Source organism: Meles meles, chromosome 2, assembly GCF_922984935.1.
Source record: "Meles meles chromosome 2, mMelMel3.1 paternal haplotype, whole genome shotgun sequence".
In the NCBI taxonomy this organism is placed as follows: Eukaryota; Metazoa; Chordata; class Mammalia; order Carnivora; family Mustelidae; genus Meles; species Meles meles.
Genome location: NC_060067.1, coordinates 204,644,745 through 204,662,103, shown reverse-complemented (window position 1 = coordinate 204,662,103; position 17,359 = coordinate 204,644,745). Strand labels below are relative to the sequence as shown.

The following is a 17,359-nucleotide window of genomic DNA, read 5'->3' as shown; positions in this document are numbered from 1 at the left end:
AGCAAATAGCTGTAGCAAATAAATGAATGAGGGTTAGAATTGAGAGGAGGATAAGCAAAATGTGCTGATTTGTTCCTCTGTCATGGGAGAAATCAATAGATTCAGTTTCACTTATGAAATTGATGAATGGAGAAATACAAGTTTAAGAGTATTACTTAATATGTCTGTGTCAGTTAGAATTAGATTTGGCTGAAAGTAAAGGAAAACCAAAATCACGGTGGCTTAACAAATTTAGAGGTTTATTTTTCTTTCAAATAAAATAAAGATAGAGATGGGCCGTCGAGGGCTTCTATGGTTACTTCAACTGGAATGAGAAATATAGATGTATTCGGACATTCTGCGCTTCTGTCTTTGGTACGTGGTACCCATGTTAAGACTGCTTCATGTTAATAAGATGGTCACTGAGCTCCAACCATCTTATCTTCTTCTGCACAGAGAAAGGGGAATAAAAAGGGAAGACATTTTTCATCTGAGTTGTTAAATTTAGGGGAAGATGAAAAATATAGTCTTGAATCCAAGCGTGTTTTCATCCCTCAATGGAAAGACGGCTCTGTTCCTATGTAGGATGATGAAGGTGAACACTGAGTAGGCCACTGGCGGTCTCTGCCTTAGAAGTAAGTGTATCAACTCACCTAATGACTGTGTATTCACCAATAAAAGAAAAACAAAGACAACTCTTTAGCAAACTGCTAATATACATTATTTCTAGGTGTTACACATGATGTTAAGAAAAGAAAAGGACATTGGGTGTTAAATCATGTCCCACAACAATTTGCATGTTGAGGTCACCTCAAAACAACATTTTATTTGGAAACAAGGTCATTGTAGATTTGATTAGTTACAATGAGGCCATACCAGAATAATGTGGATCCTAAGCTGTCCTCATAAAAATGGGAAATTTAGACATCCCTTCAAGACACCACAGGAGATGAAGACAGAGGTGGAGGGATGCTTCTACAAGCCAAGGAATGCCAAAGATGGCCATCAACAACCAGGGAAGAAGCACAGAAGACACTCTTCCTTACAGCCCTCAGAAGGAACCAACCCAGCGAACACCTTGGTGTTGGACTTTGGGCCTTCGGGACCATGAGGAAATATGTTTCTGTTGTGTAAGCCACTTAGCCTGCGGCACTTTGTTAAGGCAAACTCATACACTGCAGGCAACTGCCTTTTCTTTTACAAGTTTCCTCATGGTTTGACTACTTTTAAAAGCTTATATTCTTGGGGAGTCTGGGTGGCTCAGTTGGTTAAGCATCTGCCTTTGGCTCAAATCATGATCCCAGGGTCCTGGTATTGAGCCCCACATCCGGCTCTCTGCTCAGCAGGGAGCCTGCTTCTCCTTCTCCTTCTGCCTCTGTCTGCTGCTCCCCCTGCTTGTGCTCTCTTTCTCTGTCAAATGCATAATTAAAAAAAAAAAAAAAAGACTATATCCTTTATAAATAAAATAAACAACACATGTTTTCTAAATAAGATGAATGAAGCAATTTCTAGCTTTTTATTTCCTGTAAGGTCACACTTCATGGAATTGATTGGCCTAAAAATTTTATTTTATTTTATTTTATTTTATTTTATTTTATTTGAGAGAGAGAGTGCATGCATGTGCAGGGGGTGAGGGGGTGAGGGAGAAGGGTTGAGGGAGAGGGAGAATCTTAAGCAGGCTTCACGCTCAGCGTAGAGCCCTCATGGGGCTTGATCCCACAACTCTGAGATCATGACCCAAGCTGAAATCAAGAGTCAGACACTTAACTGACTGAGCCACCCAGGCACCCCAGCCTGAAAATTTTAAATAAAATTTGACATTAAAATGATCTGGTGCTGACTACTGGGTATTTACCCTAAAGATACAAACATAGTGATCCGAACGGGCACGTGTACCTGAATGTTTATAGCAACAATGTCCACAATAGCCAAACTATGGAAAGAACCTAGATGTCCATCAACAGATGAATGGATAAAGAAGAGGTGGTATATACATACAATGGAATACTATGCAGCCATCAAAAGAAATGAAATCTTGCCTTTTGCGACAATGTGGATGGAACTAGAAGGTATTACGCTGAGCAAAATAAGTCAGTCGGAGAAAGATAACTATCATATGATCTCCCTGATATGAGGAAGTGGAGATGCAACATGGGGGGTTTGGGGGGTAGGATAAGAATAAATGAAACAAGAGGGGATCAGGAGGGAGACAAACCATAAGTGACTTTTAATCTCACAAAACAAACTGAGGATTGCTGGGGGGAGGGGGGTAGGGAGAGGGTGTCTGGGTGATGGACACTGGGGAGGGTATGTGCTATGGTGAGTGCTGTGAAGTGTGTAAACCTGGCAATTCACAGACCTGTACCCCTGGGGATAAAAATTCATTATATGTTTATAAAAAAATAAAAAATAAATTTAATAGAAAAAATAAAGTCCATTTTTTTAAAAAGAAAAAAAAAATGATCTGGTGCTGAGACTTTTTAGAGAAGCACTTTGTTTTAGTACCTTTTGCAGTTCTGTCCCAGGGCTCTGGGTCAATTCCTGTTTTTACATTTTAGCAAATGATCACTTATACTTGATTAAGGGGAAAAAATTTAATTAAAAGATGAAGGTGGTGATGACAACCTAGTTTTTTGTACTTCTCAAATTCACACATAAAAAATGACAGGACAATTAGTTATCAAAGCCGAAGCCCATGATCAATGTTTACAACAAAACAGGATGGTAAGGCCACTCTGCAAAGTCTAAAAGACAACTAGGTGGGGGGAAAGTACCTCTAGCCATGAAACATGCATGTTATCAGCATGTGTATGGCAGAGAAAAGCAGTAAGGAAAACCCAGAACAGAAACACACCGCCCCACAGTCAACAGGTACTCGTGGGAAAGCGGGGGATTCAAGATGGAGAGCAGCAGAAGAAGGAAGGGTCCTGCTCCACTGTGATGGGTCCATGATAAGGACTGAAAGGGCTAGACCAGTGTAACCCCAGTGACCTCCCAAAACTGACACTCCCTCTACCCTGGGGAGAAATGGCTGAACATGGAATCAGGACTGAAGGGGACACAAAAACACAGATAAAGGAAAGAGAGGGTCACACAAAAGAGAATGGAACAGAGCCAGGAAATCTCAGAAGGCACACTGTTATATTTTTTAAACACTGGGGGCAGTAGGGGGAGGTAAAAAAAAAAAAAAAAAAAAAAACAGAAGGACCACTTCAAAGTTATAAAAGCTATCTGAACCAAGCTCTTTCCTAAAAAGTTAAGAAAAAGGAATTTCGCGCACACACACACACACACACACACACACACACACACACACACATAAACTGTGAATAGAAAAGTAGCAAACTATGTATCAAATAGAAAAGTAGCAAACTGTGTATCAAAAGTGGCATAAAAGTGACTTTTAAGAAAAAAAAAGAATAAGGAATAGAATAATACCTTTACAGTGAAAATACACCAGAAGTCACACTAAAAATACATAAATAAATAAAACTGTGAAATAGTAGTTCAAAACCATTCAAAAACTAATACAAAGATAAAAGACATGAAGAAAACAACATGAATCAGAAGTAGAAACACTCCAAAATGAGATGATGATAGAACTTGAGAAAAGAAAACTAGAGGAAAAGAGAAGAGCATTTTAGAAATGAAGATAAAACTAGCAAGAACCTGAAAACAGGCACAACAAGCAACACCTTCAGAGAAATAGAGGGCCAGCAAAAGCTTTTAATTTTAATGCAAAATGAAAAAAGATAAAAAAAAATTTAAAGAAAAAGTGACAAGCACTGAAGACAGGTAGTAAAGATACAATGTATGTTTAGTTTAAAAGGGTCTCTAAGAAGAAAATCATAGAAAGGGAACACAACAACATAAACTACCATTCAAAAGCACTTTACTTAAATAAAAAATATTTGAAACCATATTTGAAAAGTACAGAGTACCTGTAAATACCAAACCAGAATAACCAACACCAAGACATTTACTATTAAAAGTACTCTATTTAATAAAGAAGAAAAAATCCACTGGACATTGAGGCAAAGAGGACACTTAACTTATTAGGAAAACAAAATAAAATTATCATCAGACTTTTCCACAGCAATACTTTATGCATGAAGAGAGGAATAAAATACTTAAGATTGCCAAGAAAGAAAAGGAGAGCCCCAAATTTTATACCCAGCAAATCTAATCTTTTTTTTTTTTTTAAGATTTTATTTATTTGACAGAGATCACAAGTAGGCAGAGAGGCAGGCAGAGAGAGAGAGGAAGGGAAGCAGGCTCCCCGCTGAGCAGAGGGCCCGATGCAGGGCTCGATCCCAGGACCCTGAGATAATGACCTGAGCCGAAGGCAGGGGCTTTAACCCACTGAGCCACCCAGGCGCCCCCCAGCAAATCTAATCTTAAAGCACAACGTATACTTGAATAATTCTGGGATTGTTACTGTCATGAAAACTTCCTAAGGAATCTACTAGAGAACAGGTTTTATTCAAAGAAAATGACTTGAGAGATGTGGGCATAAACACTGGTGGTTAGATATGTATTCAGTTACTGTGTAACAAGATTAAGTGAGAATCAAGAGGGAGAAATGACAGTATCTAATATATGACAAAACAGATACAAGAAAACCATGTGAAAAACGGAGGATGTGGATAGTTTACTTAATTTATTTTCAGGAAATCATAATTCATGATTGCTATATTGGTGCCCATATTCTGAGACATATCTGTAAAATGAGAAAAAGCAAATGATATGCAGCATTCTATTTTTCTCCTAAATCAGAAGTTGGCAAACTATGGCACATGGGCCAGGTGTCTGTTCTTATAAATAAAGCTTTATTGGAACACAGTCTTGCCCATTCATTCACATTTTGTCTAGGGCTGCTCTCCCACAACAGAGTTGAGTAGTTGTAACAGAAATGGTATGGTCCATTAGATTAAAATATTTATAATCTGGCTCTTAAAAAAAAAAAGAAAGAAAAGGTTCCTGATGCCTGCCCCACATCCTTGAAAACCAACATCCTCCATGCAGAAGACAGAAGCTACAGACGTAACATAAGAGGTCAAACAGACCATTATTCCAAATTTGAATTATAAGTATCAGCAGAAACTTCTTAGGTGCTGCATCTTTTCATTTAATTCTAGTTCTGTCCTCTAAAAATGTCTCAAACAACGGACTACCAGCAGCCAGGAGCAATCCCAGTACCCAGATCATGGCCTTAAAGTGCCCACTTCCAGGTGAAAACTAAACAAAATAAAACATAATCTTCTTAAAAGACATGGCTGATTCCATATTCAGGGCAGAAAATGTAGGAGAGGAGCTTGGTGTATCTGGAAATACCAGAGAGCAAGGAAGCTAAGACAGACCACCAGGATCATGTCAGAAGAACTCAGCACATACCCAGAAGAGGCTCCAGTTGGCCAAAGGAGGGACAGTTTGTTTCCACACACATAACACCTGCATGGATGAAAACCTATCGAATGTATATAAAAACATGAGTTTCTGGTAATATTTTAAAATTATAATTGATCACCTCAGGATGACAAGAAGTCATCATTGTGAAAACTGAGTAAGAAAAGGAAAGGATCAAATATTTATTTCCTTCTCGATGCTGAATTATAATTCTTAAGGGTATAGCATTTGATATCCAAATAGTAAGTGAGAGGATGCATTTCCTTACAAGTATATTCCAGCTAAGAACAAAACGAAGCAACAGAATTAGAAGACCACTGTTCTGTAGCCTTCAGTGAATTACAGACCAAAGCAATGAGCCAACATAAGAAGAGTGAAAAACAGACATGATGTGCTTCCTAAGAAACGAATGTCAGACTACCAACTCTAGTCTAGGCCAGGGGTTGGCACAACAGTCAGATCAAACTTCTGGATTCTACCATCAGTTTGCAGAAAACACAGATAACAGACGTATGAGAATTATGCTGTAAGTTGGAAAGTACCAAGATCCAAGCTGCAGGAAAAATCTGCCAGCCCAAGATTCAAGTCCTTCAACAGATGAATTGTAAGAAAAGGAAGGGCATGATGGAGAAACAGCAGATTACAAGACACGTAAAAGACGTTACTACTGGTAGGGTCAAGATGGCGGGGAAGTAGGAGGAGGCGCCATTTCAACCTGTACCCTAAAGTGAGCTGATTACCTACCAAAGAACTCCGACCACCCATGAAATCAGCCTGAGGTCAGAATTATACACGTCTGGATCTCTACAGGAGCAGAAGACGCCAGTGGCAGGTAAAGCAGAGTGGGAACATCAGACTGATATTGGAAGATAAACAAAAGGGAGAGGGAGCCACCAGAGGCGACTGATTGGAAAGTAATACCCCAAAACGAGAGTGCCCTGCGTCTGGGGACCAGCATTACCTTGGAGTATGGTTGAAAGCACTCAAAAAAAAAAAAAAAAAAAAAAGAGCAAAAGATTGCGGGGGGGATATTGTGGGAATCGGGGCGGTTAGGGACAGGGGCTTAAGTCCCGGACCCAGGAAAGCCTCCCTTGGTGCTGAGCCAGAGAGAGTGCGGCGGAGAAAGCAAGTCTTGGTCACTGAGCTGCCAGCGCGCCTGAGAACATGTGGAGTGGAGCTCTCCAGAGCGGCTGGGAGCCTGGCCAGATGGCAATCCCGAAACGCGCGCATCCCACACCCTTCCCTGGAAGAGGTGCGCACAGGTACTAGCCTGGAGCTCTGGCATCCTGAAAAACCAGACATTCCCAGCCCGGGACAGCAGGAAAATCTCAGTGTGTGATCGCTGCTTGGAACCTCTCTGGCGGTCTGGAGCTGCCCAGACAGCCACCGCTGCCGTGGATTTGGGTACAAGGAAGAGATCCTGCATCCCCAGGGACCGTGACTCAGAACCGACTCTGCCAGCAGCTCTTGCAGAACATTCTGGGGCTTCTCTCTGAGAGGGAGGTCGGGGTGCAGTTTGCTCTCCTCTAAACCTCCAAAAACCATAAAAAGCTGTCAAGACGACAGAAAACAGATGAAAGAACATAAAAACCTCCAGAGAACAAAAGCCTGAAAAAAAAAACGTTTTCCTCAGAGCCCACCGCCCCCCCCCCGTGAGGGGGGCAGGAGGACCTAACTCAGGGAACATCATTGTCTGAAAACCCACGTGGCAGGCCCCTCCCCCAGAAAACCAAACAGGAAGGAAGAAGAAAAAAAAAAAAGAAGACGACAAGAGAACAACCACCACTACTTCATAAATACAACTTTTATTTTTAACTCTTTACCAATATTCTGGTTCTTTTTTTAATATACAAATAGATAATTTTTTAACCTATTTACCATCATAGTGAGATGTCCAGTACATCAAATCCCTTAATAACCTTCTAACCTGAACTTTTGGTTACATACACCCGTGTTTTTCTTTTGATTTTCTATTTTTTTTATTTTTTTTAAATCTTAATTTAGTTTAGTCTAGTTTATTCTTTTTTAATTTTTATTTTCTAATATACATATAGAGTTAAACTTCAAGGTAATCCCCTTTCCCCAATCAATGCTTCCCCTACAGGTAAACCAATTTTTAATCCCCCTTTATCTTAGGAAAGTTGAGTCCCTTAACAAAAACATCAAGATACATCCAGGAAGAATCAAAATAACCTTCCTTGCCCACACTGAGGTTCTTCCTTTTTTTTTTTTTTTTGCTTTTATATATAATATATTTTTTCTTTTCTTGTCATATACTTTTATCAGTGTTTTTGTTTGTATACTTCATAAATATTACCTTGGGGCCCATTTGGGCTGAGCCTTCTCTTTTATCTTCCCTTTTTTTCCTGTCTCTCTCTCTCTCTTTTTCTTTTTTCTTTTCTTCTTTTGTCCCTTTCTTCTCTATTTCTTTTTCTTTTCTTTTTTCTCTCATTTGGGTGGGGAACCCTGATTGCACAGAAGCATTCCAGGGTGCACCTTGACTGCACCACAATCGATACATCCAGCTGCATCTGTTCAGTCATCTCTTACCAAAATGACTAGGAGGAGGAATACCCAACAGAAGAAAAATACAGACGATGGACCTTCTGCAACAGAGCTAATGGCTATCGACATAGACAATATGTCAGAAAAGGAATTCAGACTAACAATTATCCAGGCAATAGCTAGGTTGGAGAAAGCCATGGATGACCAAACAGAATTGATTAGGGCAGAACTGAAAGCCACCAGGGATGATGTTCACAATGTTAGGGCAGAACTGAAAGCCACCAGGGATGATGTTCAAAATGCTCTCAATGAGTTCCAATCTAATCTAAATTCTCTAAAAGCTAGGGTAACTGAGACAGAAGATGGAATTAGTGATCTGGAGGACAAACAGATAGAAAGGATCAGGAGGAAGCCTGGAACAAACAGCTCAGAAGCCACGAAAGCAGAATCAGGGAAATAAGTGATGCCATGAAACATTCCAACGTCAGAATTATTAGAATCCCTGAAGGGGAGGAAAAAGAAAGAAGTCTAGAAGATATAGTGGAACAGGTTGTCTATGAAAATTTTCCCAATCTCACGAATGGAAACAACGTTCATGTACTAGAGGCAGAGCGGATTCCCCCCAAGATCTTAGATTCTCGAAAGTCCTCACAACCTGATAGTTAGAATGAAGAATTATGCTTCTAGACAGACCCTCTTAAAAGCAACTAGGAAAAAGAGGCTCCTTACATACAGAGGAAAGCCCATTAGAATAACGTCAGACCTGTCCACAGACACCTGGCAAGCCAGGAGGGGCTGGCAAAATATATTCAGAGTACTAAATGAGAAGAATATGCAGCCAAGAATACTTTATCCTGCAAGACTGACATTCAAAATGGATGGAGAGATAAAGAGTTTCCAAGACCGGTAAGGCTTAAAAGACTTTTTAAGTCTTTGCAACCACCAAGCCGACACTGCAGGAAATATTAAGGGGGGTCCTATAAATGAGAAAAAATCCTAAGAATATCATTGAACAGAAATATAGAGACAATCTACAGACAGAAAGACTTCAAAGGTAACACGATGTCAATCACAACCTATCTATCAATAATCACTCTCAATGTGAACAGCCTAAATGCGCCCATAAAACGACACAGGGTTGCAGATTGGATAAAAAGACAGGACATATCCATATGTTGTCTACAAGAGACCCATTTTGAACCTAAGGATACACACAGACTGAAAATGAAGGGATGGAGAAGCATCTTTCATGCCAATGGGCCTCAGAAGAAGGCCGGGGTAGCGATTCTCATATCAGATCAATTAGATTTTAAACTAAAGACTATAGTCAGAGATACAGAAGGACACTACATAATTCTTAAAGGACTATCCACCAAGATGATCTAACAATTGTAAATATCTATGCCCCCAATATGGGAGCAGCCAATTACATAAGAAAACTATTAATCAAGATAAAGAGTCACATTGATATGAATACTTTGATAGTAGGAGATCTTAACACACCTCTCTCAGTAATAGACAGATCATTGAAGCAGAAAATTAATAAAGAAATAAGAGCATTGAATGAAACATTGGACCAGATGGACCTCATAGACATATACAGAACATTCCACCCTAAAACAACAGAATACTCATTCTTCTCAAGTGCACATGGAACCTTGTCCAGAATAGACCACATACTCGGTCACAAAGCAGGATTCAACCGATACCAAAAGACTGACATTATTCCCTGCATATTCTCAGACCACAATGCTTTGAAACTGGAGCTCAATCACAAGGAAAAGTTCGAAGGAACTCAAACACCTGGAAGCTAAAGACCACCTTGCTTAAGAAAGCTTGGATCGGGGCGCCTGGGTGGCTCAGTGGATTGAGCCGCTGCCTTCGGCTCGGGTCATGATCTCAGGGTCCTGGGATCGAGCCCCGCATCGGGCTCTCTGTCCGCGGGGAGCCTGCTTCCTCCTCTCTCTCTGCCTGCCTCTCTGCCTGCTTGTGATCTCTCTCTCTGTCAAATAAATAAATAAATAAAATCTTAAAAAAAAAAAAAAAAAAAAAAGAAAGCTTGGATCAACCAGGAGATCAAAGATGAACTTCAAACAATTCATGGAAACCAATGAGAATGAAGACACTTCTGTCCAAAACCTATGGGATACAGCAAAGGCGGTTCTAAGGGGGAAATACATAGCCATCCAAGCCTCCCTCAAAAAAAGGAAAAATCCAGAATACACCAGCTGTCTCTACACCTTAAAGAACTAGAGAATCAACAACAAATCAAACCAACTCCACATGCAAGAAGGGAAATAATCAAGATTGGAGCAGAGATCAATGAGGTAGACACCAGAGATACAGTACAAGGTATCAATGAAACTAGAGGCTGGTTTTTTGAAAGAATCAATAAGATCGATAAACCATTGGCCACACTAATCCAAAAGAAAAGAGAGAAAGCCCAAATTAATAAAATAATGAATGAAAAGGGAGAGATCACAACGAACACCAAGGAAATAGAAACAATCATCAGAAATTATTACCAACAGTTATATGCCAATAAGCTAAGCAACCTAGATGAAATGGATGCATTCCTGGAAAACTATAAACTCCCAAAATTGAACCAGGAAGAAACTGACAACCTGAGTAGACTGATATCTAGTAACGAGATTGAAGCAGTGATCAAAAACCTCCCCAAAAACAGCCACTTTGGAGAACAGTGTGGAGATTCCTCAAGAAATTAAGAACAGAGCTTCCCTATGACCCTGCAATTGCACTGCTGGGTATTTACCCCAAAGATACAGATGTGGTGAAAAGAAGGGCCATCTGTACCCCAATGTTTATTGCAGCAATGGCTACGGTCACCAAACTGTGGGAAGAACCAAGATGCCCTTCAACGGACGAATGGATAAGGAAGATGTGGTCCATATACATGATGGAGTATTTTCCCTCCATCAGAAAGGATGAATATCCAACTTTTGTAGCAACATGGACAGGACTGGAAGAGATTATGCTGAGTGAAATAAGTCAAGCAGAGAGAGTCAAGTATCATATGGTTTCACTGATTTGAGGAGCATAACAAAAAACATCGAGGACATGGGGAGATGGAGAGGAGAAGGGAGTTGTGGGAAATTGGAAGGGGAGATGAACCAACTCTGGACTCTGATAAACAACCAGAGGGTTTTGAAGGGACGGGGGGTGGGAGGTTGGGGAACCAGGTGGAGGGTAATAGAGAGGGCCTGTATTGCATGGAGCACTGGGTGTGGTGCAAAAACAATGAGTACTGTTACGCTGAAAATAAATAAATTAAAAAAAAGACGTTACTACTTTACTTAACTGGACAAGGGAGGTACATTTTTAGACTACGCATCAGGAAAGGAAAGGAAAGTCAGGTGAATGGCTGTCTGGGAGAGAGGAGACCATGGAAGCAGAGGCTTCCACTCCATCCTGAGCGGCGGGTACAAAAGTGGTTTGTCTCCTCATAGCTCGCTAGTGGACTAAAAAGCGGGGTGGGGGGCATTCCTCTGCAGGGGGGCGGTGAGGAACAGTGACTGGGAGGCAGCGTGAGAGGGATTTCTGGGTGGTTACATGGTCTCAGCTGACGGACACGCACTGAGCTGTTCACATACATATGCTTTTCTTTATGTGAGTCACACATCAGCATCAATTTTTTAATGTTTTTTAAATTCACGTACAAAGCTCAACATAGAGAAGTACAGATTGATAAATAAAACCTTACACAGTATTCAAGAATTCTATTTTTCCATTTGCCTATTTGACAAATTGACTTGACTTTCAAATGCTAAAAATTTCTGCATTAAAGTTTTCTACAGCATTTGTGTTTCTACCAATTTCTCCCTTCTTTCTGGTAGCTTTCGCTTCGCAAACATGAGTGCTATTTTAAGTGACACATGAAAGAGCATAATGGAACATCATTGGGGCCAGTTCCTTTTATAGATATGAAATATAACATTTTGGAAAACTTACAGTATTAACTGCTTTTGACTTGATTTAGGTTTGTCTGAAATTAACCTTTGTTCCCCACCCCTTCTCACTCTGCCCTACTCACCCTCCGCCAGCTGATCCCTGGGCTTTGATAATGTTTGAGTTGCCTAATAAATATTTGTCCATCTTTTCTTTCTTTCTTTTTTTTTTTTTTTTTTTAAACAGGAGCCCTGAGACTCAATCCACACAGTGACCAGAATCAACACCAGATTTTAGACCCCAGAGAAGACCCTGTGCCATTTACGGAGACATTTTTGTCATTAACTTTTCAGCACTGTCTAAGGACGATCTCACACGGTTTCAAGTTTTGCTCCATCTGCTATAAGCTTTCTTACCCCAACCACATTGTTCACATTGTCCAAGTCCTGTTGCCAAGTGCCCTCATCAAGGAGACAGTGTCCCCACCACGCGATCTCTGGTCTGGCAATTAGTAAAAGGAGCCTTGGGGCAAAGAGATGACAAGTGTCCGCCGCCCCCCCCCAAGACAAGGCGGCAGCCCGTGGTGTGTGGAGAGCCACCAGGATGAAATCCCCACTCATCCCTGCCACAGGCACTCGGGCAGGGCATGAACCTCACAGGCGAGCACAGCACCGCGGGGTGAACGCTTCTTCCCAGTGTACAACTCCAGCGGCTACGGAGCGCTCGGACTGAGTGTCCTTCCTGGAACTGCGGGTCTCCGCGGTGGCGGGAGAGGACGCAGGGAGGCGAGCCGAGGACAGGCGTGATCGTGCTGCGCAGTGTGCATTCCACCCTGCAGCCCAGTAGCATCCGAGGGGACTCGGCGGGGCCCCGGGGGCGCCAGAGGCTTCTGCGGGACTTGTCCTCGTACTGGTGCTGAGACGGCGTTGGCCTTCTCCCCGGATGGACACCTGCACAGCTGGTGTTGAGCGACGGTGAGCCGGACTGCTGGAGCCTCCGACACAAGGCAGTGACCAGGCGGTGCGGAGTCGAGATCCCGGCCCGCACGCGGGCAGGAGAGAGGTCAGCTCCGCGTAAGACCCGGGACGAAGCTGCTGACGGTGGTGTGGGTGGTGTGTGCGGGGATGTGCACCGCACAGGCATCGGTCCGCCTGCGTCCGGGCGGCCTCCACACGTCTCCGCACCGCTGGAGCATCACAGGACGGAGGGCAGGTGCGGGATGCTCCGGTCGCAAGCACAGGCAGGGTGACCGTCCAGGAAGCGCCCGGCTCTCGGTGCAGTGGAGCTGCGAGTGCAAACGCCCGCCTTCTCCGGCAACACCACTGTACTTGCAAGCACGACAGCAGACCACGGCGACTCGGCCTCCGTCCCTCCGGAGACAGGCTCTCGAACATGCGGAAAGAAGGATAAAGCTGCAGTTCCGGCGTGGAAACCGGAGGACTGGGAAACGCGCGCCCACCGTAGCGAACTGGATGGCTTTATAGCCACGTGCTGCCAAGATGCGTGAGCTGTGATAAACCCATTCCTTGTTAATATAAATAATACATTTTTATAGAAAAGTGCTTGTTCGAGCGGCGCGAGGGGCTGTGCAGACATCCGTGACACACGTGTGACTCAGCGAGGCCAGCTGCATTTCCCCGGTGCACGTTACAAACCCACACCAGGGTAGGAGCGCCGAGGTGGCTGCGGAGGTTGAGCATCCGACTCAACCTCTTATATATATATAAAAAAATATATATACTGGGTTAAAAGATCCACTCAAAGTACAGTAACAGCCAATGGGTTTCAATGCACCAATGAAAATTTACTGATGCACCGTTTCTACACTTCAACTAACCTTTAAGCGGCTACCAGTTGCCGAGCTATGCTGTAGTATCAGAGTAGCCGCAATTATTCAGAAAGGCTACTAAAACACCCTCCACGTTCCAGCTCTCTATCTGTATAAGGCACAAGGTTCTTCATACCCTTCAACTAGAACATGGAAAACACTGAGCATAGGAACAATACCCAGGTCCAGCTGCCTTCCGCTATGTTACATCTTAAAGAGATTTGCAGCACTGTGAAACAATGTCATTCTCCTCACTGAAGTTTTTGTTTGTTTTGGAAAATAAACTTTTCTATAAAAATGTATTATTTATATTAACAAGTAATGGGTTTATCACTTGTCATCAATAAATGCATTAAAAATAAATAGCCTAAAATGTGTTTTAATTTAAAATGTGGGGATACCTGGGTGGCTCATTCAGCTTGGCGTCCAACTCTTGATTTCAGCTCAGGATGACACCAGGGTCCAGGGATCCTGCCCCGTGCCACACTCTGTGATCAGAAGGCTCTCTGCTTGGGACTGTCTCTCTCCACCACCACCACCATCTCCCAACCCTGCTTGCACTCTCTCTCTCTTAAAAATAAATAAATCTTTAAAAATAAATAAATAAAATAAAAAATAAAATATGGAAAATATAATTATATCTAAGAGAAGGGTTGAGGATTCCTGAGATTAAGTTTGAGAAATCTTCACTAGACACACACAGTAACAATAATAAAATCAAATGAAAACACAAAGGCTCTTGCGGGACCTTGATAATTTCTGAATGTCCCGATAAAGGATGATGACTGGAAACAAAGATACCAGTAACCTATGTGACCTGGGAGTTTTTGTAGGTGTGCGGCTAAACTGAAGCCAGGAGGGTTGCCCATCATCAATTAGCATTATGCCCCAGACGCCTGGCATCCAAAAAGGATATAAAACCTACCACAATTGCCTACAAAGAAATATTTTTATCACTTTCTCAGAGGCAATACGGAAAGGGAGCAGTTTGGCTCTGTTCCTTCAGGAGTCTGAGACGTGATGACAAGGGTCAGTCCCATGCTGGGCTTTTGCCTGACATTTGAATCTCAGAAAAATCATGACTATGCTCTGTGTCTTATGCTTTATGGATGCTACGGTTCTCTGCAGGGATTGCAAACCACAAATGTTGTATCTGCAAATACCAGATCTTATGGACACTTCTTATGAGTGAAGTATAACATCACTGCCCTCGAGAATTTCCCGGGAGGAGATTCTCACAAGCAAACTTATGAAAACCCTGTAAATGGAATCGTGTGCTACCAAAGTGCCACGTTTGGCCAAAATTGGGAGACTTCCTAAAACTCTTGGGGGGAAAAGTGAAACCAGAGACAAACTTGGAAAGTGAGTGAGGCTCGGCAGGCAGGTGCTGGCAGGAGACCAGAGCATTTTCCAGAGGACAAGGAGCAAGGGTTTGAAACAAGAATAAAGCTTCATTACCTAGACAGACCTTCAACCAGGAGAACATTTCTTCAGCAAAAAGAAAAAAAAAAAAAAAAAGGAAGAAAGCAGTTCTAGCACATCACCAAAAATTAGGGGGAAAAAACCCCAACAACTTTGGCGGGATGTCATTAAGCACAACTCTTAAGAGTTTCTATTTGATCACATTTAAACTATTAAACTGATGGCATTTTTAAAACTTGGCATGACTGCTTCGAGCCTGTAATTCACTTGAAAATACATACAATGATATTTGTAAACATTCCTTTCATCTCTAATTTCTTTGTGGGAAATAAAAAAATCTTCTAAGACTTATTTTCGATAGATTTTAATTCTAGGCAACAGCCGATCTGAATGATTAAAGTATCAATGCTACCTTGGTTTTTTTTTCTTCCCCAAAGAAAAACTAGATGCATAAGTTAATACATCAGGAGAAAATGGAGAACTTTAGTATAGATTCCCAGTGCCTATAATGATGCTGTGGTTTTTCAAGCGTTTTTATTTAGACTATATTTTATGGCCGCATCTCTCTCCTTGGCTGTCTAAAACACAATACCACTGCATCCTCGGACTTACTTATGCATTCAGCACTGCCTTCTTTACTGGGAAAGTTTTTAATAGGAATGCTAGAGCTTGAACTGTGATTAGGAAGCATCTAGCTTCATTCCTGATGCCCGGACGCACCAGCTTCCACTGGGAGCACCACAGGCTGGAGGCAGACATGAACAGAGTCCAGACGTCCTGAAGCTTGGCCTTGCAGGCTCCTCTCAGAAATACCTAGAAAATCATGCAAATATATTCTACATAGTTGTCTCTTATTCTGCGTTACCGCAAATATTTTTTTGCATATAAATATTTGTTTTCCATTCTTACAAGACAACCCAGTTCTTTGCAACATAAGGACGCTAACTTCAATTACGTCTTTTTTTGCTTCTGTTCCATTTTTCTTGGCTCTTCCTCCTTTTTTTTTTTTTTTAATTAATAACCTTCATTTTTAGAGGTGTTTTAGGTTCACAACAGAGCTGGGGGAAAAGGACAGAGAGTAACCACGTGCGTCCAGCTCCCACATACAGGCGGCCTCCCCAACTGTCCACACGCCCCACCAGACGGCACAGCCTTACAAAGGAGGGTACCACGCTTGCACGTCACTAGCGCTCAGAGCCCAAGGTTGACGTTAGGGTTCGCTGCTGGTGTTGGACGTTCCGTGGGCTTGAACAAAAGCAAAATGACGTGTATCCACCATCCAGTATCAAGCAGAATAGTTTCCCTGCCCTAAAAATCCTCTGAGCTCCATCTGTTCCATCCCTCTCCCCCTTCCTCCAGCCACTCATTGTTTTACTGTTCCCATGGATGTCTTTTCCATAACGTCCTATAGTCGGAATTACACAGTATGCAGTCTCATCAGATAGGCTTCTTTCACTTAGTAATACACATTCAAGTTTCCTCTTTCTGTGGCTTGATCCTTGGTTGGTTTCTTTCTTAAGCACGGAAGAATGTTCCCTTGTTGTCTGGGCACACCATAGTGTATCCATCCACTCACCTACTGAATCTCCCTTAGTTTCAAGTTTTGGCAATTATGAATAGGCTGCTATAAACACCTGTACCCTGGGTTTTGTGTGGATGTGAGTTTCAATTCATTTGGGTAAATACCAAGGAAGTTGATCTCTGGATTGAATCGTAAGAATGGGTTTAGTTTTGTAAGAAACTGTTAAATTGTTTTCAAAGTGTCTGCACCACTTGGCATTCTCAGCGTTAATGAGTGAGAGCTCCCAGTGCTGCATCTAGGTCCTCGCCTGCACACGGTGTCGTCAGTGTTGGGGACGGGGCCGCTCTAGCACACATGTGGTGTTCTCACACTGTGGGTTCCATTTGCACGTCCCCGATGACGTACTCCATGGAGCATCTTTCCATGTGCCTCTTGATCATCTTTCTATTGTTTTGATGAGGCGTATGTTCAGGTCACTGTCCCATTATATTTTTTTTAACCTCATTATTCATTTTCTTATTGTTGAATTTTAAGAGCTCTTGTATGTTTTGGAAACACTCCTTTATAGGATATATGTTTTACAAATATTTTCTCCCATTCCGTGGTTTGCTTTCTACTCTCCTGACATTGCCTGTTGAGGACAGAGGACTTTCCATTTTCACAAACTCCATTTTATCAGTTATTCCTTCCATGGTTTGTGCCTTTGTTGCATCTGAAAAGCCATACTGGCTCTCTTTTTATGGACACCAATAATCCATAAATTGGATTACCCTTATTATCGTAAGTTTTCA

The 17,359-nt window shown here is 42.1% G+C and overlaps 1 long non-coding RNA gene across 1 annotated transcript in view; it reads right to left on the bottom strand.

Annotated features, from left to right (window-relative positions):
* Window positions 1–236: 236 nt before the first annotated feature.
* Window positions 237–17,359, bottom strand: part of LOC123935017 — a 184,029-nt gene continuing 166,906 nt past the window's right edge. The window contains exon 4 of the long non-coding RNA XR_006816867.1: window positions 237–427. This is a non-coding gene — a long non-coding RNA (uncharacterized LOC123935017). The remainder of the gene's footprint in view (window positions 428–17,359) is intronic.